General features: G+C 40.9%; 1 long non-coding RNA gene across 3 annotated transcripts in view; it reads right to left on the bottom strand.

Moving 5' to 3' along the window:
- Nucleotides 1-3117: 3117 nt before the first annotated feature.
- The window catches only part of LOC122861361, a 28855-nt gene continuing 5385 nt past the window's right edge, over nt 3118-26587 (bottom strand). Inside the window, exons 2-3 of one of the 3 annotated variants that reach the window (XR_006374481.1) lie at nt 25014-25180; nt 3118-5806 (exon numbers count right to left, since the gene is read on the bottom strand). This is a non-coding gene — a long non-coding RNA (uncharacterized LOC122861361). Of the gene's footprint in view, nt 5807-19437; nt 21514-21573; nt 23113-25013; nt 25181-26587 lie in introns of those variants that run through there. The other 2 variants (XR_006374487.1, XR_006374485.1) reach the window with 2 other exon arrangements.

The following is a 26587-nucleotide window of genomic DNA, read 5'->3' on the forward strand; positions in this document are numbered from 1 at the left end:
TAATTTACTGTCAAGTACTTAAACTTTACTTGAATATTTCCATTTTATGACATTTCATATTTCACTATACTTATTTGAAAGCTACTTATTACATTGCAGATTCAGATTTTACATACAAATCGTGATGCATTGTTACAGATTAAAGTACCCAAGAGTACATAAAGTAGTTATAATTAGCTCCATTTCAACCAGCTACATTAACATGCTGCCTGTATATTAATAAAGCATTAAAAAATAAGCCAATGATATAAAATAACACCCAGAAAGGAGCCCTTCTGCATAATAAATACCTTTACTTTTGATACTTCTGATCTTGTTGCTCATATGTCCAATTTTGTACATAATTTTACTTAAAGTAAAATTTCGAGTGTAGGACGTCTACTTGCAAAGAAGCATTTTTCTATTGTAGTACTGCTTTTACTTGAGTAAAGTTTCTGAATACTTCTGCCACCATTGCACATTATTTGCACTACTTCAGACTTGAGCCTGTTGTGCCTTAAAATGTCACAGTTCATATAGGTTTCAGATGAAGCTGAAATGAATCCTCGCTCCTGCCATGTGAAGTTAACCAAACATCTATTTCAGCGGATTCAGTTTGTGACCGGGCTTCACCTCAGCAGCGGCTCCCACTTGGGGTGTTTTGGCCGCAGCTTCACCTCAGCTCGCCGGTGGCACTGAAGGTCCCTGCAGCATCTGGCGCAGGAGGTGCAAAAGCCCCGCTCAACACTGAGCGAATTAGCAATGCCACAAGATTCAGAAGAGCAGTGACAAGCATTAAATCGATATTAACTTTGTATTAAACATGGGCCCCTCCCTCTTCCCCAAATGGACTGGAGCCATATCAGTGCACAAAGCGCTCTGTATGAACTCTGGCTGCACCTGTTCCCTCTCACTTGGCCATGGGAGTTCAACTTCTTAGTTTCACCCCAGGCTGTTTTTTTTTTCATCTGCTTCACCCCACAGTGAATTCTTTCAGTTGGGCTTTTTTCATAATTTTTGATCTCATCTTCACCCCCCACGTTTACAATTCATCAAATCACGCCATTAAGAACATGCATTTCACATTTACATTAACTGTCCAAACTGTAACAAACAAGTTCCATTTTAAACTGCAGAAAGCCTCGGAACAGAATTGCTCTTTCTGGTCCAGACTGGGACACTTGCCTCCCCTTTTTGCTGTTCATTTATTAGCAGTTGTCAGTATGGATGTCGAATGGTGTCCTAATCCTCTTAAAGCACATGTTGGTACAGTTTGCATATCATTTTCTCATCTTGGAGAAAGGCCACAACCCTCTCTATTCACAGGGATTCCCTGTCCTCTTTCAGTGCAGCCACAGCCAACAGCATTAGCATAATCTGACAACCAATACCATTGTCCGTGACCTTGTATGCAAAGTTAATTGCTCATTAATACCAGACAAAACAGAGGGGTGCAGAGGAAGCACAGTAGTCCTCTAAATCCTTGTTTTAGAAGGGACAGGCAGGCAGGTGGAACATCCTCCACTGGCTCATTAAACTCTACCTGAAATGATTAGAAGTTATTCAGATCTAAATATTTTAATCCTGGTTTTCTGACAAAAGCATCTGGTGCTCAAAAATAACTCAGAATCAGGTGTGTAAGTAATTGTTATCTAACCAACCTCTCTAGTTTTAACAATAATCTGGCAGTGATATTGTATTGTATAAAGTCCACACACACACACACACACAAACAAACACACAAAGACTCGCACACACTCCCTCAAAAGTATATACAATTTGTCACAGTAGCTCAGCGTTAATCAATTGCAAATGTATCTCTCTGCAAGTTTAATCTCATCTCTACATTAGTTTCACGGATGCGGGGCGATTTGCAAGAGGAGCCTCCAGTCCAACCCCCGAGCACCTGGCAGTCTTTTCGGGTAGCGTCATGTAAACACCCACTGCTTCAACGGGTGCCCCGTCTGAGGACCCAAGCGTCACTGCGCAGCACGGAAAAGAAGGCCAGGCTGTGTGGTTGTCAACACCGGTTTAGCTTAGGAGTCCCGTCGTGACATTAGAGGTGACTCTCCTGGTCTGGCCAACCTGCAGCAGTTGTCTGATATAGATATAGCCACTAATATCTGATTATTATGGAATGAACAGGCACTAGACAGGGTTCAGAAGGCTACCACATGCAGCTGCCTAATACTGTCTTTGTGCTCTGCAGAGCTGCACAGCCGGCAAGGACAAGCTTGAGAAAAAATGCAATAAAATGCCTGTTTGCAGGATTTTGTCCACCATAAACGATTATGAAATGAGGAAATACTGTTTGTTTTAGCACAGTGAAAGATGAGTCCATAAAAAAGGAGCCGTTAAAAGTTTTACTTCACTATTTTCCAAGAATGTTTTGTTTGGGCTAAAACTTGCTATTTGAGGACTCCGGCCCCAGTAAACAACAAACCTCCAGGCCAGAGGCTTGAAGAAGCGTGTGTGTATGTGTGCGAGTGTGTGTGGGAGGGGTAGCTGTGCAGGGCAGTTGAAGAAGAAGGAGGTATGAATGGGGAAAGAAGGGGCTTGGGTGGAGGAGGGGATGCTTGACGGACTTCACTGCCTGTTGGCCCTGCAGCATTGATGCTGTGTTGGCCATATAATCGGATTGCCACTGGGTGAAAGTGAGCCCGGGTGCTTATGTCAGTTTGCGTCTCGTCAAGCTGAATAATACGCATGGCCAGGGAGTGAAGCGGACGCTTGCCATTGAGGGCTCTCAGTACTTGTGGCTAAGCATTTCTAAAAGAGAGAAAAAGCCTCATTGGATTCATATATAATTCTCACTCAAGCGTTTTGATGCATTTGCATAACAGGAGGAAACCAGTGATCTTTTCAGTGCTGCTGCTGCTCCTGCTGCACAAGAGTGTGTTTGCATGTGCCACTGTGTGTGTGTGTGTGTGTGTGTATTTAAAAAGGGCCCTAGCTGAGCCCTGCATAAACAAGGCTGGACACGGTTCTTGCACTTGGCCTCTCATGATTAATCGAAGATCAACAACAAAACGACAGAACATTTAGCTTTTTCCACTTATCTTCTTTCACGTTGAGGAAAAAAAAAAAAAAAAAAAAAAAAAAAACGGAGGCAGGAGCAAAAATTCAGTGTTTGTTTTCATGAATGAACATGACCAAAGAAAACACTGCTGACCTTCAGATTCTGTGGATTTCATTTGAAGTTTCACATACTCCAAAACTGACTTTAAATATTTGGATGAATTCACAAGCTGAATTTCTTTCTTAAGCATTATTGTAGTGTGTTGTTTTAGCCCACTATCATGTTGAAGCTACAGTGCAGTCAAACTATTAAGACAACAACACATTTTGTATCGTTTTGTCTCTGTTCTCTAGCCCATTTCATTTGAAATGAAACAGTGACAATGATGTTAAAGTGCTAACTTTCAGCGTTAATTTGGAGGTGTTAACATTAAATTATCAGTGCAGGACTATTAACACCCTTTATACACAGTGCACAATTTTAGAACAATGCGGGAGGACAATGATCGCAACATGTGGTCAACAGTGGAATGTTCTGGACTGTCCAGATAACCATTGCATGACCTCAGTCCAACTAATCCAACTATTTCACTAAGGACCAGTTTGAAAAACAACAAGGAAGTGAAGATGGCTGCAGTACAAGCCTAGGCACTATGTCATCAGGGAAGACATAGTACCTAGTGTCTGTTGTTGTATGCGTCACTGACTACAAATGATATGACACCAAATATTAAATGGCTTTATTTAAGATTATGTTAACTTGTTTAATTACTTTTTGTCTAAAATTGGGGAATTGTGTATTAAATGGACACAGTTGCTACACTGTTCATCTAATGTGGATGTAAACTGAAAGCAGTGCCGAAATAATCAGTACCATTGTTACCAATAATGATCGACAGAAAATTAATCAACACCACTTTTCATGAATTGTGTGAAAAATTTATCAAGCAAAAATGCAATAAAATTATCTGGTTCCAGCCTCTCAAAGGATTTGTTGCTCCTCTCTGTTATTTCAGTGAAAATCTTTGGGTTTTAGGTTATTGGTTGGACAAAACAAGCAATATGAAAATGTTACATTAGGCTCTGAGAGCTTGTGATGGCCAGAACCGATTAAATAAAAATAAAAAAAATCAGTAGATTAATTGAGAATTAAATAGCAATTAGTTGCAGCCCTGAGAACCAGCATGTTAACATTGTAATTGTTGTTTCATTTCACACCCAATGTACTGCAGTACAGCGCCAAAACATAAAGAAAATGTCTGTCATAATACTTAAAATAATAATAAGGAAATGCACTGCATATCCTTATCTAGTGTCTAGTCAACATAGGTTGTGCAATAATGCAGTCATACAACGTTTGTTAAACATTGGGAGATGGTAAATCAAACATCCGTTGAGAAAGCCGTGACAGCAGCCACATGGTTTGAAACATCTGTGGGCCTCAGTGTGAGGTGGCAGTTTGCTGGCTGCCGCAGCAGAAGCTGACGGGGCCACGGCAGTTTTCTTCAACCCGGATGTGGACCATCAGCCGGTCCATTTACCCTGTTGAAACTCTGTGAGGCATGATGACCATCAGGATGGTCAGGGTCTTTGGTCATACAGACAGCAGTAATGTGGCCTGACCGACTTTCCCCACAGCACAAACAGCCACAAAGTCACATACAGCCATTTGGAGCCACTGGCCTGTGCTGGTTTTTAGTCCCAGTGTGGCCTGTAATTGATCCCATCATTGCATTATGGGGGATCTAATAGGCCCTAGGTGAGTTGACCTCTCTTCCACTAGGTCTTTAACTCCCCCCTTCAGGCTTGTCAGTTCCCCAAACCATCACTCGTCTATCCCTTTCACCATCTCCTGCAGTCCATTTCCCCCATTCTTCTTCTTCACGCCTCCTCTCTCCTCAGGTTTAGCAGCCATGTTGAGCTCAGAGCCGTTTCAGCTTAATAAGCGAGAAATGACACAGTTTATCCAGATCAGAGACAGTGAGACGCAGGAGTACTTTCACGTTTATTTCCCCCAGCTATCAGCTGACTAAACAAAGAGACACCAGGATTGCAAGTGGCCTTTCATGATGAACTCATGACCAGGATGTGGGGTTAAGCCAGTTCACCAGAAATAACATGGAAGAGCAAAGCATTCAGAAACTTTGTAGAAGACTGCTGATGTCTGTAAATCTTGGTCTGAATCCTCTGAATCTTCGTCAACTTTTCCGTCTTCCATTCCCGGTCACTCAAAGGTGCATTGGGGTATATCTCAGAGTACTTTGTATATTATCTTTAGCTGGAGAGTCTTCCTAGAGACCTCTTGTACTTGTGCAAAAGCCGAATGGAGCGGGCAGGGGGGAAGGGTCAACTATTGCAGAGTGACCTCTGCCCTGCAGGGCCAAATGATAAGACACTTAAGGTCAAGGAGAGCACAATGGCCTGAGAGAGAGTCCACTCCAAAGACAACGAGCCGCAGAGCAGGAATTTGAAACTTTCACTTGCCTTCAGATAATCACATGAGGTAAAGCTTCGAGAAGGGACGTCATCCTTTCATTTGGTAAAATATGAGCTGGGTTAAGGATGGAAGGAGCTCAACCTGCTCTTACAACTTGCCTTCTGTTTAGGGAAGATGTAAAAACTTAGAGAGTGACCTATTGTTTGCCCTGCCACACACGTAGACAGAGTTTTTGGTTCCAGTTGTTTTACTTTCTAGTTTTCACAGGACAGTGTAATTCCAGCTATTATCCATGGCAATGGTTCTCCTTGAATGTTTTCCCATCGTCTTGCCTTTGCGTCTAGGGTTTGATGGATCTTTACAGTCTTTGCTCTGAAGCAGATACAGTGGGACAAGCGGAAACTAATTGATCAAGGGAGAAGCAAATCTCAGTGTCACAGTCTGGGAGTCCAACCCTATTAGCTTTACGACGTGTGTCCAACCAGCGCAGCCTGGCCAGATCTCAGACAATCTCCAAAATCCCAGTAGATGGATGGGAAATTATAGCTACCATTTGTTGTTAGAGGCAGACACATAGTTTTACTCATGCATCTCCTTGAAGTAAATCCGAAGCAATCATCCATGCAATCTGAGAAACTGAAGTTTCTGCATGTTTGCTGAAAAAATTACATTATTTGCAATTACTGTTATATGGGATGTTTGCAGCTTGTGAGGAATGGTCTGTGAAAGGAGGCTAGGATGAGATGACAAACAGGCAATCACGGTATAATGAAAACTCTACAGAATAATGACATATGTTCCAATTTTACACCATTTATTGAACTGGGACAATATTTCAAGGATTAGAAATAACAGGCCATGATAGTTTCCTGAGTCCAGGGATTACAGCTGCATTCAGTCTAGTGCGCATATGCCAACGTGCATGCTGCCTGTTGCCGTAGCTCCGTCGATCCTCCGTCTCATTATAATCTTAATAAGCTACACTTAACTTGGCAGTTCATGCACTATTACCATATACCATATTATTATCATCATCATCAACTGGTAAACCCACTTTGTACTTCACTTATTTTATACTTATACCCACTTGGTACTTAATTTATTTTCTGACCTGTATTATAGTGTATTATATTTTTTTGCTCAGTACTTCTATTCCTGTGTACACTGATGTGATAGTGAGCTGCTGTAGCAAAAGAGTTTCCCCTCGGGGATCAATAAAGTATTTCTGATTCTGATGCACATGCAAAGAGACTACACACACTTTGAAGTTAATGTTTTTACTCCTCTTTCATTTGAAAAATTAATTTTTAATGACCGGCAAGCACAAAAGTTTCGATCACAACCAGTCCTTTCCCTCCAAAAATTCACAAGTTAGCAATGATAATGGAATTGACAGCGTGCAAAAAAACTAATTAATAAAAGCACTATCAATTCATTCGCTATTGCAACATCTGACAAAGAGAGCAGAATGACGAGTGCATGAGAGCAAGAGACAGTTGGCAAGGGTTGCCAGTTGAGAAAGCTCTATTCAGTCCCCCCAAGGTTCTTCATACTCTCAGAGGAGATGACAAAGAGCACCAGTTAATTAGCAAGAAGTAGCATCTCAAGGAGGACTGTGAAGAAAACCTCTATTCACTCTCTCTGCTCACCTCTCGCTTATGAGAAAGACTGAAGGGTTGGAAGCAGGGGGGGTGAGCAGAGAGCAGGCTAAGCTCAGACTGAGAGCCCGGCTGCCTGCATGGGGCTGCCTTGCTTGATTTAATTTGGACAGTCACTCTTTTAATTTGCAAGGTCATTGTATCTAACGGGGAGTTTCTATTGAGGCCGGCAAACAAGTGAAGGCCTTGGAGTGCAAGTCAACGATGTCCCCCTTCTGTCTGCTGGATGAGACGCGGCCACAGAGGAGGAATAAGGATGAGAAGAGACGGATAAAGTGGAGTGGGGGATTTGGAGGGAGGATGAAGTTTTAATTAAGGCACTTCTCCGTTTCTAAGCAGACTAATTTAGCCATAGTTCCTCACAAGTGTGTGAGACGATTGAAACAGAGGTGAAGGAGAGGGCTGGAGGGAAGGCTATATTAGATCTATTGTTGAAGACAATTTTGAAGTGCCTGAATGTGTCATTAAAAAGAAAATAACAGTTGAAGAAAAAAGACAACTAATCACTTGGCCTACTTTCCCCTCAATGAAACAGAACTGAGCGAAATCTTTACCTTCTATTCAGAAAATTCACTATTACACCATGCAGTTTCATTTTAATATTTACAAAAGCAGGTAAACTAGATGAAAGTGCAGATAAGGAAATAATGTAAAGACCTGAGTAATTAGCATTTACCAGCGGACCAGGAGCAGAAGGGCAACAGCTTGCATATAAACCTCTGATGGAGGGAATCTGGTTGGTTTAAATGCTGTTTTTGTTTCACTTGTTTAAATGGAGGCCTGATCAGAGCAAAGAACTCCCAAAGGTCCACAGGCTGAGGTGCAGACAAAGGTAGGCCTGCCTGTGCTAAGGTCCCCGAGGACTGAGGAATATGCAAAGCCCTGTACCTCCACACTGAGGCTGAATTTGAATGGCTTAAACCATGCTGCAACATAAGGAGGCAACATTCAGCTCCTCTAGCCACTTGGCTTTACATATAAAGGTTAGAAAATGTAAATGTATGACAGTGACTGGGAAGTCAGGGGTTTAAGAATGGAAATGTATGTTTGTATAGTGTCACTGTTGGGGAAGGGGAAGACTAATTAACAGTCAAACAAAAAAAATGAATAACTGTAAAACTTTATTTTAAGATCCCTCACATGTAACCCTGGAGCGACAGAAGAGTAATAAAAGAATGAGAGAGTTGAGTTCATTGCCTATGACCAGCAGTGTCAATCAAACTGCTGTGTGGAAAGCCTCACCGCCCAGGTCTTTGAGGGTGTATTGACTCTCTGTTCATCTTCACTGCACAGTTCTACACTGTCGAGAGACTACATGGGTGCTGAGCTGCATTCAAAATATCCGTTTGAATTTTTCCTCTGTTTTACTCTGCAGAACACATCGATCAGCAAAACATTAACTTGCTTTTGCTCTTTATTTCATTTTCCCCATTATCCCTGGAAGATGTTTTGTTTTTTGGTCAGCTGCAGTAGTGAAAGTTGTACAGCCAGTATGGAAATATAGTAATAGTAAACAAATATCAGTATTAAAACTTATTCAGGCATCAGAAGAAAAAAAAAAAATCATTGTGAGAAATGCCTCTTTTCAGAGTTTCAGGAAAATAAAAATCCCCACCCTAGGTACAAAACACCCCTCATATATCCAATTTGGGGGATTTTTCTCCTCTCAGATAAATTGAAGGATTAACTGCCCTCCTCTATTTGAGTAAATTCGAGAGTGTCCTCCCACAAAAATTGACAGCATCAACCGTTTCAGCAAATCCACAAAAACAGTATATGCGTACTTTCAAGTGACAAAGCCTCTGCCAATTGTAGGAATTATGACGCTTTTCCGCCAGGAGCAAAGCAGAAGCAACGTGACGTTGTTATAGAGGTCGGGGTGGATGGATGGGTCTACAAAACGCAGGACATTAACGGAGAGCGCTGTTCACTTCCTGTTTCCTACCAACAGTCAACGTTGGTTTCCGTTAACCTTGTACGCAGTCGTTACCTAACCATAAATCATGTGGTTATTAATGTGACAATGACAACGAAGGTCCCCTATCTTTAACAAAGTAGTCATTTTAACCAAAACCATGATCTTTACCTGAACCTAACCAAGTGGTGTTTGTGCCTAAACCTAACCAAACCTTAACTATAATGTTGTCAGATCATAAAACTGATTTATTTTTCTGACAGTGATTTGTAATTTTGTTGTTTTGGAAGGCACAGACGATCCATGTCCTGTCGATAGTGGGGTATCGAGTGTATCAAGAGTTCGGAACATTTTCTGAGATTTACTACCATCAACAGCAGTATTTTATGAGCTTATATCATGTTGAGTGGAAAGTCTGAATCTGCAAAGTATAACTACCAACTAATGCCATCACGTAAAAGGTTCAATATTGTCCGCTGAATTGGAGGGAAAATAGACAGTCTCCCAAAATGGAAAGTAAAGCACCAGTACATCAAAACTGTGTTCCTACACTACTTGGTAACTTATAAGTAAATGTATTTAGTAACCTCCCACCTCTGATCAGTCAGGACGAATTAGTCAGCTCATCCTGTTGTGCCAATAAGTGCCAGATGGATTCCTCCTGCGGCCAGGAAACTGCTGACAGGAGCCACAACTAGCCTCTTTAGAGATGCAGGCTAATGGTTAGCTTGATAACATCGCCATTTCAGCATCTGTCTCTTTCATGTGTCGACAGGAAGGAAGACAACTGACAGAGGGCAGCACTTCTGTTTCCTGCCACTGCTTAATCTGATCAGCTGTCAAACTTTAAGGAGTTTAAGGAGTGCACTACCTATCAGATGTGATTCTTGTTATGTATCAGCAGCCAGTAATAAATACAAGAGTAATATGAACAGAGGAAGCTTACAAAATACCACTATCCACAAATATCTGATTTTAGATTTTGATACTGATGACCTTCCTGTAAAGTAAAAAAAGTACTCTGAAATAAATTAACCTTAACAGTGTTTCGATATGTCATGAATATCCAAATAGCAGTGTTGTACCAACAATAGTCAATATGGAAATGGTGACTGTCCATTTTGTGAGTCATGAACGTTTGTAAGCATGAAAAGGTTGAGAGAAAAGCAAAGACTTTTTTTTTGGAGAAGTGTGGAGATTTGTGAGGGAGGAGGGATTGAGGGGTTGTGCTCAAATCCCCAAAAAATTCTAAGTGAGAGAGCGGAGGGGGTGGATCTGCCAGAAGAGGAGGGTGGAGGGGAGGTGGAGGGTGATGTATGGAAGCGTAAGAGTAAGAGTTTATTCACTGGTGTCTGAGGGAGCCTTTCAGAGCCACTGAGTGAGTGTCTATAGCGGGGCAATCAACCATAGGACTAGGAGGCTTTATCTCTAAAATACAACCCCACCTCCACCACCCCGCTCCACCCTTCAAACACACACACACACACACACTCTCTCTCTCTCTCTCTGGTACCTGTGAGAGCCTCTCATGTGCGGCTAAGGGTGCCATTGAGGGAGACAGGAGGGAGAATGGGCCGTGAGGGACAAACAATCCTGAGGAGTCTATCATTCTGTGTGGTGTTGTCTTAGGGCCTGAATAGAGCCAGTGTGACCTGCCCACCACCACCTCCTCCTCCTCCACTCTTCTCCATCTACCCCTCCTATCTGCTGCCAACCACTCCACCACTACCACCACCCAGTATCCCCAACCATCCTGCCAATAAGTGCCTTATCGTCAAAGTCACTAACAAACAAGTGACTATCTCTTCCAGTAAGGCTTCTCATTTCTATGTAACCAAAACAAATCACTATTACTTTCATATATTTTCAACTGTGCATGTCCCTATCAAGTTTTTTTTGGCCCTGATCAGAGTCCTTTAATTTTAGGTACCTGCTCATACCGAGTCTGATCCAATACTTATGTTTAAAATGAAACAGTTAAATAGTTGAATCTCCACTAATAAGCTGTTGAAATGTTACAAATACTCTATAAACTATCTGTAGATGGACTATCTAAATAAAGCGAAACCGCGATTTTTTAGAGAACATTTGTGTTTTCCAAGACATCATTGAAGCTGTTGCCCTGTTGTCCACAATTTGCTTTCTCTCTCTCTCTTTTTTTTGAAACTAGCTGTGAGCAGCTCTTCCATTTGAATTGTAGAATTAAACCATCTCAGTTTTCAACTGGAGAGGTTAAATTTTCAAAATCACTGAATCAAAATTATATTCACTCCATTGAATTTACAGCTTCTTGTACATCAGATTCCATAGATGTTGGGATGCTGAACATTTTGAGTTTGTACATGGAAAAATGCAGTGGAATGGCCCTTTAAATCAGATTTTTTTCCCCCTGAGATGTAATTGTAAACACTGCACTGTATGATTTTATACACATCTAAATTACTGGAAATACACTTCAGCTTTCTTTTCAGCACCATACTCAAATAGATGAGAATTCCAAAGACTTGCATTCAGTCTATGCTGCCAAACTACTTCACATAATTATTAACGACAATATCTACATTTAAAATGTTCATTAGAAGCTCTTTTTCCCAGTCATCAAACCGCAGTTACAAAGAAACCATGTTCAAGATTTCAAAGTTGCCAATGTGGAAGGAGAAACAGATTTTAGGTTCCTTATTTCCAAACATTTAGTGTTAATCAGTTGCTACATAATAAAGTGTCAATAAAAAGGAATATTCTGACTTAGAGCCTTTGTTGAATCCAAATGTTCCCTCCAATGTACGCAAATGATCATCTTGACATTTTTTTTCCTGCAAAATCTGCACATGGCAACTCCAGTGTGGTTAAGGTTAGGGAAGGATGGTGGTTATGGTAAATAAACAGTTGTTAAGGGTATGGTTAAAGTTAGGCAACACACTTAGTTTAAGCAAGAGTAATTTTGCAGTGATAACTTCAAACTGGACTTTGTTGTTTGTATTTTATCCTCTCACCTCTATCTGTAGCAACACACCCACACCGTCATAGCACCGTGTCTTTTTTCACCTAGTATCCTGAGAATTACGTTTATATTGGAAAATTCTGCAGGACAGGATTTACATCCAGTGCCAACATTCAGGGCCATTGCAGGAAGTAGTGTGTGTTTTATGCAGCAAAGTGAAAAGTCATGATATGGAGGATGGTGGGTGGATGGTTGGTGGGTGGGCGTGTAGCACATCCGACTTTCACGTGGGAGACTACAGTGACCCGTCACAGATTTGCAGTTGATGTTTTTTTTTTTGTTTGTTTACCGTAACCAGGATATTTCCCTGATCTTAACCAAGTAGCTTTAGTTGCCTTAAATTCAACCAGACCTTAAGTGTAGAGGTTGGCAGATAAAAAAACAACAAAAAAACTGAATGAGTTGCTTTCAGAGCAGTCATGCAAGTTATTTTGGAAGGCACTGATGGAAAAACCTATTTTGTTCCTCAGGTATGGAGACTTGTTGGTGTCAATACAGGGGTCTCATTGAAATGAATGAGAAGGTTGCATTTTTGATGCAGCACTGCTTGTTGGTCTGAACACAGCCTTAGAACCCTAAAAATTATTTGGCCCTTCTTGGTTCAATGACTCAACGTACCAAAAGTCCTAATTTCCATTGGACAGAGACTCCTCCATCGAGCTCCACTGTGTGGGAAAGGCAGGAGGACCATGTCTTATCCAAACATATGGTCCTCTGATTCCCTCTGCCTGATCTGTCTGCAGCAACTGTTGCCAAGTGCACCACACAGACAGACACTGTGACCAACAGCATTGTGTAGATGTGTGTGTTAGTGTAAATGACACTAGAAGAGAAGGCCAGGGGGGCATGGGGCTGGTGGCTGCTGGGGTAATGTGGGGGGTACGAGGGCACCAGAAGGGCGTAAAGGCAGAGAATACAGTCATTACCCACCCAGGGCTATTCCTCTCTGGCCCATTAGCTGCTGGCGGCCGTGACCAATTGGGTTTTGTCACTCCTAGCAGGGTCATCCAGTGGTGGTCTGGGCCTTTTCTATAATGGACGCTCACTCAGCCGTCCTCACACAAAACCTTTAAGAGGGAAAGAAATTCTCTCCCTGACTCTCTCTCTTCTCCCTCTAGTTTAAAAAGACCCAGTCAGGCAAGAAAGAGAAAGAGTGAAAAGTGATCATGAAAAGAGATTTGTTGCGATGTGAGGCGCGCAGGGAAGTGATCGTTTAGCCACACGTGGGGTGAAGGGACTCCATGGCAGTGGGTCTTGTTAAACCTCTTGACTCGTATGCCAGAAACCAAATCAAATTGTTCCGTGCCTCAAAGTCTGAGGACGTGGTTCCTTGTGGGAAAAGCTCACAACTTCACAACTGGCGGTGTGTGTCATTTTCAAAGTGGAAAGGAGGAATTTGAATAGGCCATAGCAGATTATCCAGTGTGTATGAACACTGATCCTTGAACTCAGATGGTTAAAATGCTGCTGCTGAAACAGGAAAGATGTTTCTATGCATTTCTAGTTTGATTCCATGTGGTGGCTCAACAGAAACAGGTGTGTGAGTGGTGACAAAGGCTGGAGGTTAATCTTTAAAGAAGCTGACAAGTATTAATTTCATTTATCACAGTCCTTGAATGAAATGAAACTCTCTCTTCCATGCGGCTTTACGGTACTGAATCATTATCTTGAATTATCTAAATCATATATGTCATGTGAAAACCTCAAACATCTAGTTCATCGAATAATTTAATGTTCCTCTAGCAGCTAAAAGATTCTCGTGTTCATCGTCTGGGCTTAAAACAAAACCTACCAGATAAGATCAAAAACACACTATTGCCAAACGCTTCAAAAGGTTTCCATGCAGTGATTTGTACTGTTACAACACACATAATTGTGTGCACATAAATGCATATTCCATGCAGTATGAGATGTGTATGTCTGTCTGTGTGTGGGTTTGTTTTTTTGTCCAGTCCGAAGCTGAATAAAAGGCCAGTTAGCCACCTAGCGGGCTACTAATTCTCCATGTCAAATACAATGGCTGCAATTATATGGTAATCAGTGTTGGTGGCTCATACCTTTCTGCTGCTTTCTGTGAGTGTGTGTCTGGCCAAGCTGCTCCTCAGGGAGACGGTTAGTCACGGCTTATTATTGACCCATTAGACACCCGTCCCACTGCCAGAAAGAAACCAGTCAGCTCACAGGCTGCGCTGTATTCACTAAACAACGATAACGAGAGGGAGACTGAAAATGAAGTTAATCATTTTGTTATCTATGGACGAAATGAATGAACTCATCGGTGCCAAAGTGCGATTCAGATTATCTTTAAAAAAGGACAATAACATCGGTTTTGCATGTTTTACATCATTACTAACCATATTGCTGTGTTTTAGACAGTTAGATGTATTTAACAGTTTGTTACGAGATGACAGTGAAGACTTCAAATCAATATGCACTTAAACTCCATTACCACTCAGTGATAATGTAACTTTGACAAAAATTAACACAGACTTCACTATGATGGATTACGCAACTCAACAAGTTTTAAGAGTCTGCTAATTTATTTCCATACAGAAATGTATGAAAACCAATGCCTGCCTGCATTAAAAAAAAAAAATAGTCAGATGAAAAGTAAACTATGGTTGGCACTTAAGGAGCTGAAATTTGCCAACACACTGGCCGTTCCACTCATGCTGTTGCTGCAAATGCAAATCAATAGTTGCCAAGTTTTATTTTACTGCTTAAAAGTACTTTTTTGTTCCCGTTTACACTTGAGGATGAACTGTTTACTACAAGTTAAAAGCGATTATCATGCAAAGCACGTTCATAACATGACGCAAGCCTGCGAAGATATTCTTTTTTAAAAACACGTCTCTTTGTCGCTTCTTCTCTTCGTCATATAATCGACAAATGTGTTGTTTTGATATAATCCCCCAGATCTGTCAACTCTGAAGCTTGCCCTCTGCTCCCCCGTCCCTCTGTCACCCCACCCCACAACACACCCACACAGACCCCTCTGCCACCTCCTCTCAAGTCCCCACCCCTGCAAAGCAAAGCTCTCTTTGTTAACCTAATGTGCTTTTACCAGTTGCTTTCTGCCAGCGAGACATCTGCTGTGTGCAACCAGTCAATATTGTGAAGACAGTTCAAAGCGGCCAGTTCATTATCTGTGTCAGCTTAACAACCCAAAGGTAGCGGTCTAAGGGACACAAGGAGGAGGAGGAGGAGGAGGACGACACAATGTGTGAGGACACAATGGACTCCTCATTAACCAGTGATTTATCATGATAGGATGCCCGGTTCAACCTTTGCCCCCCGTGCGCGCACACACACACACACACCTCTAGAAAAGGATCCTATTGTAAAAGAAGAGAGGACTGTGAAAGTGGAGTTGAAAGTGAAATGATATAGTTAAAAAGTCAAATGAAAAGTAAAAGTGAAATAAAAATCATCCATAGCTGAAGTGTGTCCTTTTTGAGAGTGTTAGAATAAAGGCCGACGAGGACCAACACACTCAAACTTCTGTGCTTTTCAGGTTTTTTTTAATAGTAAAACTAATAAAACAGAAGCTGGTAGCTTCTCTTACATAGTTATTGTCACATTGCCGCTTTGATTTCATTATGCTTCTCTCAGATTTTTACTATGAAAAACTTGAATGCAGGTTTTGACTTCTCATATCAAAGAATTCTCCCTCTTGTACCAATTTGTGAGCAAAGCTAGCAGCTTTGAAAAGTCATCTTTATTAAACATTACACACTGATCTGATTCACACCGTAAAAATTAGCCTTGCAACAGACGCACCCTCCCTTTCCTGAGTCAGGCTTTATGAAAGTCAAATCTCTCGGCCATGATGATATCATACATGTCAGAAAGCCTCTAAAGATGCTCCATGCATGCATATGCAGGGAGATCATAGTCCATCCTCAGCCGCTCTGCCCTCACAGAGGCGGAGCCTCCTCTTGCACATAAAGGCTGTATAATGAGCGTTTAATGTATGGCTTCTCAAAATGCAGAGAAAAGGGAATATTCAACGTGGCCCATGTGGTGGTTTTGTAAAGCTGCTGCACTGAGGAACACCCCCATTTTCACTTTCTCCTTTTCCATCCTTTCCATGCAAACCCCCCTCCTCTCCATCCCTCCCTCCCTCCCTTTCTGAATCCATTTGCTTAAATCAATCTCACAGGAGGCGGTCGTGGATAATGTACCAGCCAGGGTTTGTAAACCGTTTTGTTAACAATGCATTTTGAAAAGAAAAGAAAAGAGGAGGAGAGGAGAGAGATAAAGCGAGACAGAGAGAGTGAGAGAAGGAGAGAGGGAGAAATGGGCAGAAGGGCGCTGAAAGAGGAACAGTTGGGTGGGTGTGGTGTGCGGCGCTGTTTCGGACAGGCCCTGCCGACTGGTGACACCCCTGTCCCATCTCCTCCTCCCTCAGCTAAAGCCTGCATCCGCCCAATTCGGTCCAGTCTTCGCTTTAGTCACACCACCTGCCTTCACCATTCTTCACCACACACCCACCCGTCCGCTGACAGGACGAACAGACGGCATAAACGCCCGTAACTCAACCTAAATGCCCCTCTCACATACACACACACATGCTACATACACCCTGACAAGGCTAGAGTTCCCTTTATAGGATTATAGTGATCAATAATGAGCAATGAGAGATGATCATGGTCAATTTCTCAATCATGTCAACATGCTGCTCAGTGGTGACAGGGGGACACATGTGACTGCTCTGAACAGGTTCATGTAGGAATCATGCAAACAGTACATTTGTACAATTTGTTTTTACGTTTACTTATAGCTCCCAAGGAAGTGTGAGTGCCATCATAGTTGAAAACTCAGCATAGCCGAGTTTCCATTTATAAGGCCTTGCGACTATATCAAAACTGCCAAGAGATTTCACAGCCTTAGTTGAGATCAAAAGCAAAAAAACCATGACACCAGATCAGAATAGGTTAGCTTTTAAAGTTCCTCATACTCACTAAACTCTGGAAGACTGTTGGTACTTTGCACCTTAATATTGAAGGTACAAAACAAGTAGAGGGACTTTTAATGTACAAGTACTTGCTTGATGAAATTTTTAATAATTTGATTTTGTTCTAAGGTGTCACTTGCAAAAGAGATCTTGATCTCTATGGTATTTCTTCAATGAATGAAAGAATGAATGACTTTATGAATGAATGAATTACTTCATGAATGTATTACTTCATGAATGAATTAATAAATAGGATAAATAATAGGATGAATAAACTTGCAAAGCTACAGCCTATGTAGCAGTTTGTGTTGTTTATCATTATATCATTTGTTTTGCGTCCAAAAATACAACATGAATGACAACGCTGTTTAGCAGCAAACTTTGGAAAGTCCAACATCCAGGACTACCAACACCAATTTATGTCTGAAGACCCAAAATCTTTCAAATGCAAACATCTGAATTTCAGATCACAACCAAAAGCAAATCAGCTGGTAATTAGGTTAAGGATAATCTGTCCATCATGTTTCAGCCAAATCCAAACACACACACACACACACACACACAAACTGAAATCAGAGAGAAAACATTACACACACATTCCAGAGTTGTACCAGTTACAGTATGTAGCTTCGGTGATGGGAATGTGGATGATGCTGCTGAGGCTGTTGAGTACACTTTTCATTCACTTCTCACAACAATTCATTTAAAAGTTTAAAATGAAAAAAATTGTGTCTAGATATACTACAAAGCAAGATCATCACTTCACTCCAACTTCAATTACTGCATGGACCAATAACGCAAAACATCATTCATGATCACTGAAAAATTGGACATACTAGTTTGTCTGTTCAGGTTGTATAAGCAAGGGTTCAACACCTTCTGTACAAGTTAGTAGTGACACATCCTATCAGCAGGGACCTGTTCCTCCATGTTCTCTATACCAAGCTACTTTGCCTATCAAAGCCCCTTTTAGCCTGAGGAAGCCTGGGCCAGTTTGACACCATACTCCCACAGGACCCTCTCAGATCTCCACCAAAGCACCCATTACTGGATCATAAGCTCCAGAATAAGGCTACACTGGACAGGAATCCCCAGTAGAGTCCCGTGGATCAGGGCTGATTTGCAACTTAAGCCCCCCTGTGATTGCCCATTAGCCCCCGTCCCCACTGACAGCGGCTAGCAGGGTAGCATGTGTAGATATAACTAGCTACTGTGCATTGCCATTGAAGGTTTGCTACCATTACTTCCCCTAATTGGCTGTGAGGGGTATTAGGAGAGGTCGTGGCTTCAGGGAATTGATAGTGACATCTGATCTGATGTCCACTTAAAATGAAGACGATGTTGAGTCATAGTGTGCTGACAGAAGAGTATCCCCCTGGGATGCAGCTTAGGATCTGATGATTGATGGGTTATTATAATACAAGCCCCTTGTGTCAAGACTGATTTTACTTTCGGTTAATTTTCTTTGGTCCACACCACAGTTTCACTGTCCTGCAGTTTTACATTTGGTCTGTTTATGTTCATTCTGACCAATAAAAATTGAGCCAGGGCCTGTAAACAAATTTGGACTGATTCAAAATGAACCTACTTATTTGACAGCATTTCTAGTAACCCGTCATCCTGTCACGATAGAGACATTCTGGCTCCTCTTAGAGAACACTTTAAGAAATAGCTGAATATGAGCATTGGGACTATAATGAAAAAAACCTCTGAACATTGTGTATGCTCCAATTATTTTTTAATGTAAGAAAAAACATTTCACCCTTAATGTGTGACATTTCATCTTGAAATTTCACACACTATTGGTAAATTGCCTCTCTCTTATAAATACTGAGAGTATACACAATGTGCACACATTTTTACTTTTAAATTTGATAATGAACATATAAATCTCTTTTTACACTAGTGTTTAGGTGTCATTTCCTATAGCTCGGTTGATTTTGTTGTGACTGCAGTGGCATCACAGTTCACTTTGGAAGGAGCAGAAACTCACATTTTCAAGCAATTTGGTGTGTTTTTAGGAGTTCAAATAGAACTATTGTGTTTCTTTCCTGGCCAAATTAATCAAATGAAGAGACAACACATTCCACAGGCCAGAAAACATCAGCAATTATACAATACGGGCATTAAAAGGAGAAGCACAGTGTCAGTTTTACTTGCTGTAAAAAACACAAACATGACAATGACCATCAACCAAAATAAAGATAATGAGTAAATCATTTCAGTGAAGATGCATGCCTGTATCACCTTGCAGGGAGATGGACCAGGAAAACTCAGTTTACTTCAGTGCATGCGAGCATGCATGTTTACCATCCACACATCAGCTAACTGCTTTCTGCAGTAATTTGATTTCCTAAATGTCATGTAAACAAGAACTCTGACTTCTTGGTATGTATACAGTACATATGTGTATTTATAAAAATCAGCTTTTTACATGTATAGAAATACATGACAGACTTTAGAGAGGGAAAGTATTACTGCGACAACTGTACAGGGGTTGAAAGAAAAGATCAGTACATGTAGCAATGCATCCTTGTATTCAAAATAACTTAATTCAAAGCGTTGTAGTCTTTGTAAAATTAAGACACAAGGAAAAACTGTTTCTCTTACCACAGAGCCTGTGCTTTCACTGTGTCGCTCTCAATGCTTGGACAAAAAAAAGTCAAGTTCACAACTAAGTCAGGTGTAGGGGATAAATCTGATTACTGGCCTGCTCGATGTAAACAGAGATTTTACAGTAGTCAGGTTACTACTGTGCATGTAAACTCATCTGATTTCCTGTGTAAACTGATCTCTCTCAGTAACCTTTCTTGTTTACGCTTTTGGTCTGAGACAAGTTGGCCACCACAGAACTTTCATTAGTTGTCAATCAGATATCCATGCTTCTTGTGTTACATAAAATGTTTAGTTTTATCCCCCCCAAAAAAGTCACTAAAATGTACGTGTGCGAATGTTCAAATTGATTTCAGTCATCAAGAACTTTTTTCTTTAAGTCTAGAAGTTTATCTGTACATCTGAGAAAAGTTGCATGGATCAAACACTGCAGACAATGGTAAAGTCCAATGTAATTTTCTTGCAGTATTTTCTTCCTAATCCTGCAGTCTTGCAAACTATGTTAACTCATCATAACTGGTGTTATGACTGACACTATAGGAGCAGCAAGATTTATCCGTTCAAAAATTTGCAGATCCACCAGAGACCACAACAGACTCCTTTTTAAACACCCACAATCAGAACAGAGCAACGCATGAGCCAAGCTGCATGTGGTCTGCAGATCAGAGCGGGCAGACACTGAGTGTGGTCCATCAACAGCTCTTCCTAATCAACCCCGGAGACCCCAGCCTTTTAGCCGCCAGCCCTCAACATGTCTCGCTGTGTTTACACACACTGATTAGTCTGGTAAGTGTACAGAATGTCCCAAGGACGGTGATCTCCCAATCAATGTGCCCCTCAGTCCCATCCTTTATCTTTCCATCCCTCTGTCACAAAAGCCAGAGATCCTCTTGGAATCGGTGAGAGAAATTAGGGGATCAGAGTCGGCCAACTCCTGAGCAAACAGACTGAGCTAATGGACCAGCCGCTTTCTCCTCCCCTCAAATTATTAGTGGAGCAAGGGAATGTAGCCAGTCCAGTCATGATGTTAATGCTAAAGCTCGCTAATCCCTTACACACACACACTGGCATCGCACTTGCCTTGATACACACACGGCTACTGGGTAATCACTTCACCACCCAGGCAGTGGGAGAGGATGGGAGAGAGCAAGAGCAAAGGAATGAGACTGAAAGTGAACACATGCACATGCCTGGGTTCCCAGGGGCCTGGAAAATGTTGTAGGTTTTTGAGATGTGAGAAAAATGACAAAGAAGGACATCCAGGACATGGTCCAGAGCTTGAAACTTCAACATTTTTTCACTGATGTTTAAATTTGACTTGATTGTCCTCATGTGAAACAGATTTCTAAACTCTGAACGGCGTGTGGGATTTCCTTTTTTGGTTCTTTTTATATGGTTGCTTTTCCATCACACCTGTACAAGTGTGATATTTCAGGGCATGTGTTACTTCCAAAAACACTTCCTTGAATTTCACAAAATAAGAGCTTGGAAGTAATAGAAAGTCTTTGGACTCTATAGGGGGAACCTGACCCACGTGGGATCACACAGGTAACCTAATACAAACCCACTGAAATCTTTCTCCTCTCCATCAACACATCACCGTGGAAGCCTGTCTACACTGGGTTTAGGCTGGCAACAGCTGGCTAAAGCAGAATATGCTAATGCCACTTCTTGGGAGGAGTACTTTAGGCTTATGAGAGATTAGCGCTTGTTGGCCAGCCCTGACTCCCTGCTGAGCGAGCACGCTAATACAGGTGTTAGTAAACTGGCATTAGACTCCAGCTAATTAGCTTCCATTCACCAAGTGATTGTCCATCCAGCTCTGCCATTTGTAGTGGTGTTTGCTCATTGGCAGGGAGGTCTCTGTGCTGTGGTGGGTCCGTTATGATCCGACATGATCTTCCTTCTTCCTTCTTTCACTCTCCCTGTAGGCCACTGGACAGCAGGGCCCATCCAAGAGAAAAACTCAGCCAAAATAGAGGAACAGAGAGTAGGCAGCAGCACACCGAGACAGTGTCCATCATAAAGTATATAAATGTGAAAAGCTTTGTTTTTCTCAGTTTTGGCCTTCCATCCACACTAAACAAACATTTCCCGCCAAACAAAACTGTCTTTTATCTGATTATCATGTGATAAAACTCTCAGAAGCCAACTTTCAGTCCCCCAGACTCCCTCTGATGATCAATTTTGTGTTTCAGTACATCCGATAATTAAAAGGATAATTCTGGTTTGTTACAACTTGGATCTTGTTTTCGCGGTTTTGGCCATTATTCCTATGATAACATTGTACTCACCATGTAAGTAATTGTAGAAATCACTGCAACAAAGTCCAACAGGGCAAGAACCACAATCAATTAGACAATCAACAGGTTGTAGCTAACTGTTTAGCCAGATTATCTAAACCACTTTATTTGGGAGGTAAAGCTGAAAGTGAGCACACCTGAAATGTCAGTAATCATCTTTCATTACACAAGAAAACTGTGTGTGAGCTCAATTACAGTAAGTACAGTTGAACCAGGAACCTGGTCTGTAAACTGTGATGAATGTTTACAACGGAACGTTTGGGTAATCATTTTACCTGTATGATCGTCTCACGTCAAATGTTTTTTGCCAGGTCTGACCTCTTTTTAGCTGCTAGTTGCCAGATTCATAGATCTCAGCAATTAACCTGGTGAGTACAATGTTATCATTACTGATAGGAATGAGGACCAAAACTATGAAAAAAGGATCCAAGGTAATAAACATAATTATCCTTTAAGATACTTTTCTGTCTCTGTTGAACGACTGCACAAATAAAAATTTTTATTTGCTTTTGGGTCTCAATGTAGCAACCCAGGAATTACCGCCTTGGATAGGTGGTAGCATTTACACCCCTTGATCAAATCTCAATCTGTCAGCTGACAACAAAAACAGGAAGATATGTCAATAACAATGTTGAAAGTCAAGCATTTGATAAAGATATATGTCAAGATATGGCAAATGTATGCAAAATTACATAAAAATAACAAATCACAAATTAAAAATAAATCAAATTGATGTTCAATGCAACTGTTTTCCATACATCAGACAAAACTCCACAGAAATGTCAAATAAAAACCTTAATAACTATTTACGATATGCTTGGAATTATTCATTTGGATGACAGAAATTTGTAAAATGATGACACAATAATATTATTATCATCACGATTCCACCGAAAGTCAATATACGATAATAATGAATTACTGCCAAGCCCTCTGTTTAACCAAACTCTTAACCAGAAGGTGATTGAGATGAACACTTAAGGTGTTGGTAGAAAACAAAGATGAGATTTGAGCCATTTTTCTATTATCTTGGCAAGTCATCATGGACAGCAGATTTGGAGAAATTATCAAAGAATTCTTGTATTAACAGAAATAGACATGCAATCATTATTTTTTACATTTACTGGAAAATACTGTGGCTTGTGACAATTGGCTGCTTAAATCTACAGCTGACCTTAGATCCCTGTCTCTCTCGGTCCCATTTTCAGTTAGTCATGTCCCCAAAATGTCACTATTTTGGGAAATAAGAAAAAAAGATGTTTTAAGCATGATCACCATGCATTTTAAGTCATTTCAAAAGGTGCTACAAGGTTCACCTTGGTCGGAAAATGTTCTTAACCCATACACATGAAAAGCATCCTCATCATTATTTGATTTCTGCAAAACAGTAAAAATGTGGTACGTCTGTATTCCATGAATATTATGCCAATGCTGTTTATTACACTAATTGCTCCATGTTTGCATTTGTGATGGACAATATGATTCACCGATTATGAATGTAGGTGGTGGTCAGGAATTGAAAGATGGGTATTACATGCCCTTCACTGTTGCTGGATGTGGGAAAGAGACTAAAGGTTAGTTGGTTGACATTCCCGAAGCCATTCTACTGGGGATGTCGGCAGTTCAAAGGAGTCATTAAGCTTCACCCGTCCTGCTACAAAGGGGAGATTTAAGACAGCAAATAGATCTGATAGTGAAAACTCAAAGCCAAACACAAATATCCACTAAGAGGCTTTGGTGTATTATGCTATTATTATACCCCCATACAAGACCGTACAGATTTAACTGTTTCAAGTTTAATTTTCTCCTGGGAAAGTCTCATCATAACCGACCATCTGTCCTTTTCATGTTACCCATTGAGAAAAATTAGCGAAAACGAAATACTGATAACAACCTTAATCATAAATATTGACATTCCATTAGGCCTTGGAGGTCCTAAACTCTGCGCTAAAATCATACTTCTACTGAAATCAAAAAACATCGACTAACGATACTTCTGAAATATATCTAATGTTGAAAATGGGCTAATAAACCGTGGCTAATGTTAGCATACCTTGCAACGACAGAGAAAAAGGAGTCTCCTGTCAACTAGTTGACTGACTTTAACAAAGCCATGCTGATGAAAAGGACTCACAGGCCAATACACATCCATTCAGACAAGGGTTTGCAGCTCAGCAGTAGAACGAAGGCTACGTTACACTTGGTGAGGAAACACTTTCAGTAGATGTGACAAGGACATATTGGGGGGGTGACTTTGGTTCTGGAGTTGCTGATCAAATTACAGAATAGAGTGTGGTCTGTAATAAGTTTCAGCAGATGCTTACATATACAAGGACATATTTGTAAAGAAAGAAAGAAAGAAAACAAAAAAACAAGTTTGGTTTCAGACTTGCTGGTCAAAGTACCGGATGGTGTGATGGTCTACAGTTTATCTAAAATAACAGTAAGCAAGAAATATAAAAAGGTGCAGTCAGGTGACGTGGCGACAGTTATGTTTCCAATTCAGGCACTTTGTTAGTCTGACTCCACAGATGTGTAGCATTGTAATAAGCCTCCCATTGGCCAAATATTGTTTTCTCTGCTTCCTTCATCTCTCTCTTCCTGTTTCCCCATCTCTGTCACAAACAATCACAAGCACTCATGCTACCAAGCTTCTGTACATACTACTGGCAGACAACTTGAGATGAGTGATTTGGATTGCACAGTATGGCAGACCTACATTATTTGGATTGTTTAAATGACATGATAGACAGACAGATAATTCTATTTGGTTTGCAACACAATCATAAGGCATTTCATCACAAAAGTCACCACTAGACATACGCGTACACATACCTCACCTTTTACTTCTCACACCAATTTAGGAAGTAGTCAAGAACTGGCCATTCACTGAAATGTTATTGGTTATGGCAAAGTTTAAATCAGCCAAGTGTGTAACACTATTTATAAAGCACACCTGATCTTAGTGCTGGTTAAGCGCCATTACGGGCCAGATATACTCTAAAAACGGATGTGAGCATGGATGGCAGAAGAGACCCTTGCAGGCACACAGATGCAGAAAGTGTAATTTGGGCTTCAGACATTCTGACCAGTTTAAGGATTTCTAAAAACCCAGAACCTTTTTCCACGTACCTCAGAATGACGACTTCCATCAGACTTTTTTCCAGCGCTGCCACAGTGCAAACATGTCGTGACACAGGCAATGCAAGACTACTTTGATGAAGCACACGTTGCTCTGTCCTTTCCACTCTTGACATATTCTGCACAGTCAGCATAATGTATGAAGGCTTGGATTCTTCCTATAAAAAAATAAAAACATTTGATGTCAGTTCTCATGAACAACAACTTAAAAGACAGTAAACATAAAGCTTTCATTTGATTGGTCACTGGAAGTCTCCACAAGAAAATAATCCTTCAAAAACATGTCACCTCACAAACTTCTGTCACATCCATGCCTTCAATCTTGAAAAGCAGTGTATTTCAAACTAGGTTTCATACTGTAAAGTTTGTGTTATAAATCAAATGTACACAAATTTAAAGAGTTATTGACACGATTATAGAATGAAATAGGCGGATGGAATGACACACGTAGTAGTTAGCAGCAGGGTGGCCAGATGTGCAAGTGCAGTCTTATCTCAACCTGCTGGGAGCTGCCAGGTCCCTCAGACTCTTTTTAGGACCCTCTATTGAAAAACAGTGATAATCTGTTTGCTCCTTTAATGAGCTCATTGTTCCTCAGAGGAGGAAAAGCAGGTCTCATTGCTGCTTAGCTGCAGCTCATTCAGCAGGAAAGCTCCTCTGAGCACCACTGATACTCTGCTTCGCCTCGAACATATTGTGAAGGTCTGAGCCACAAGTCTGAGCCTGTAACAAAGCCAAGACTGAGGAAGACTCTGAGCCTCTGTCCTACTGTGGAGTTACTTTATTGTACCACTTTTTTCACAGCTGATCAGTGGATCTGGCAGCTGGTATGGCCTTTTTAACACCTCAAACTTTTGATTTTTCCTTTACATTTCCTCTGAGGTTCCTTTAAATTGAGAGAAAATGCTTCCACACGACACATGACAACATACTGATACTGTATATAGGCCAATTGATTTGGTTTAATATTTAAAAAGGAACCAGGACTTTCTTGTATATAACTGCATAAAGTATGCATAAAGCATTTTAATATATACAATATTTAAAATGTGTGAAAATCTTCTTAACACACAATACAAAAATCTGAGAGAAAAGCTGATGATAAAAGATATACATCTGCAACCGGGCCACTCTAGTTTACCTAGTTGTTTCTTTTTTAATGCTTATTTAGAGGGACTCTGGGTATTTTCTAATAACAGCAAACGTTCTAAACAGCGTTCAATAACAGAGGACCTTATTTACTGTAAACTACAGCAATCAGTATCTTTTTACAGGACGAAACAAATACATTTTGCGGTGCATGTGGACATGGTATCTGGGTGAAAATTTGTTTGAACTTCTCTGCCCCTTAAAAATCTGTAAAGAAAACTCAAAATATTCATGGATCTGTTATCATTTGGATGATAAAACACATTGTAGATTAATTACCATTGGAAATGTGTGACAATAAATGGATATCTGAGCGGAGGGTCACAGGAAAGCAAAAGGCATCATCTTGACTATTGTTCACACCAGCTGCATCAGTAGACACAGCAACAAATAATGGCAACAGTCGGCTCTAATAA

This window comes from Siniperca chuatsi, linkage group LG1 (genome assembly GCF_020085105.1).
Source record: "Siniperca chuatsi isolate FFG_IHB_CAS linkage group LG1, ASM2008510v1, whole genome shotgun sequence".
Taxonomy (NCBI): Eukaryota; Metazoa; Chordata; class Actinopteri; order Centrarchiformes; family Sinipercidae; genus Siniperca; species Siniperca chuatsi.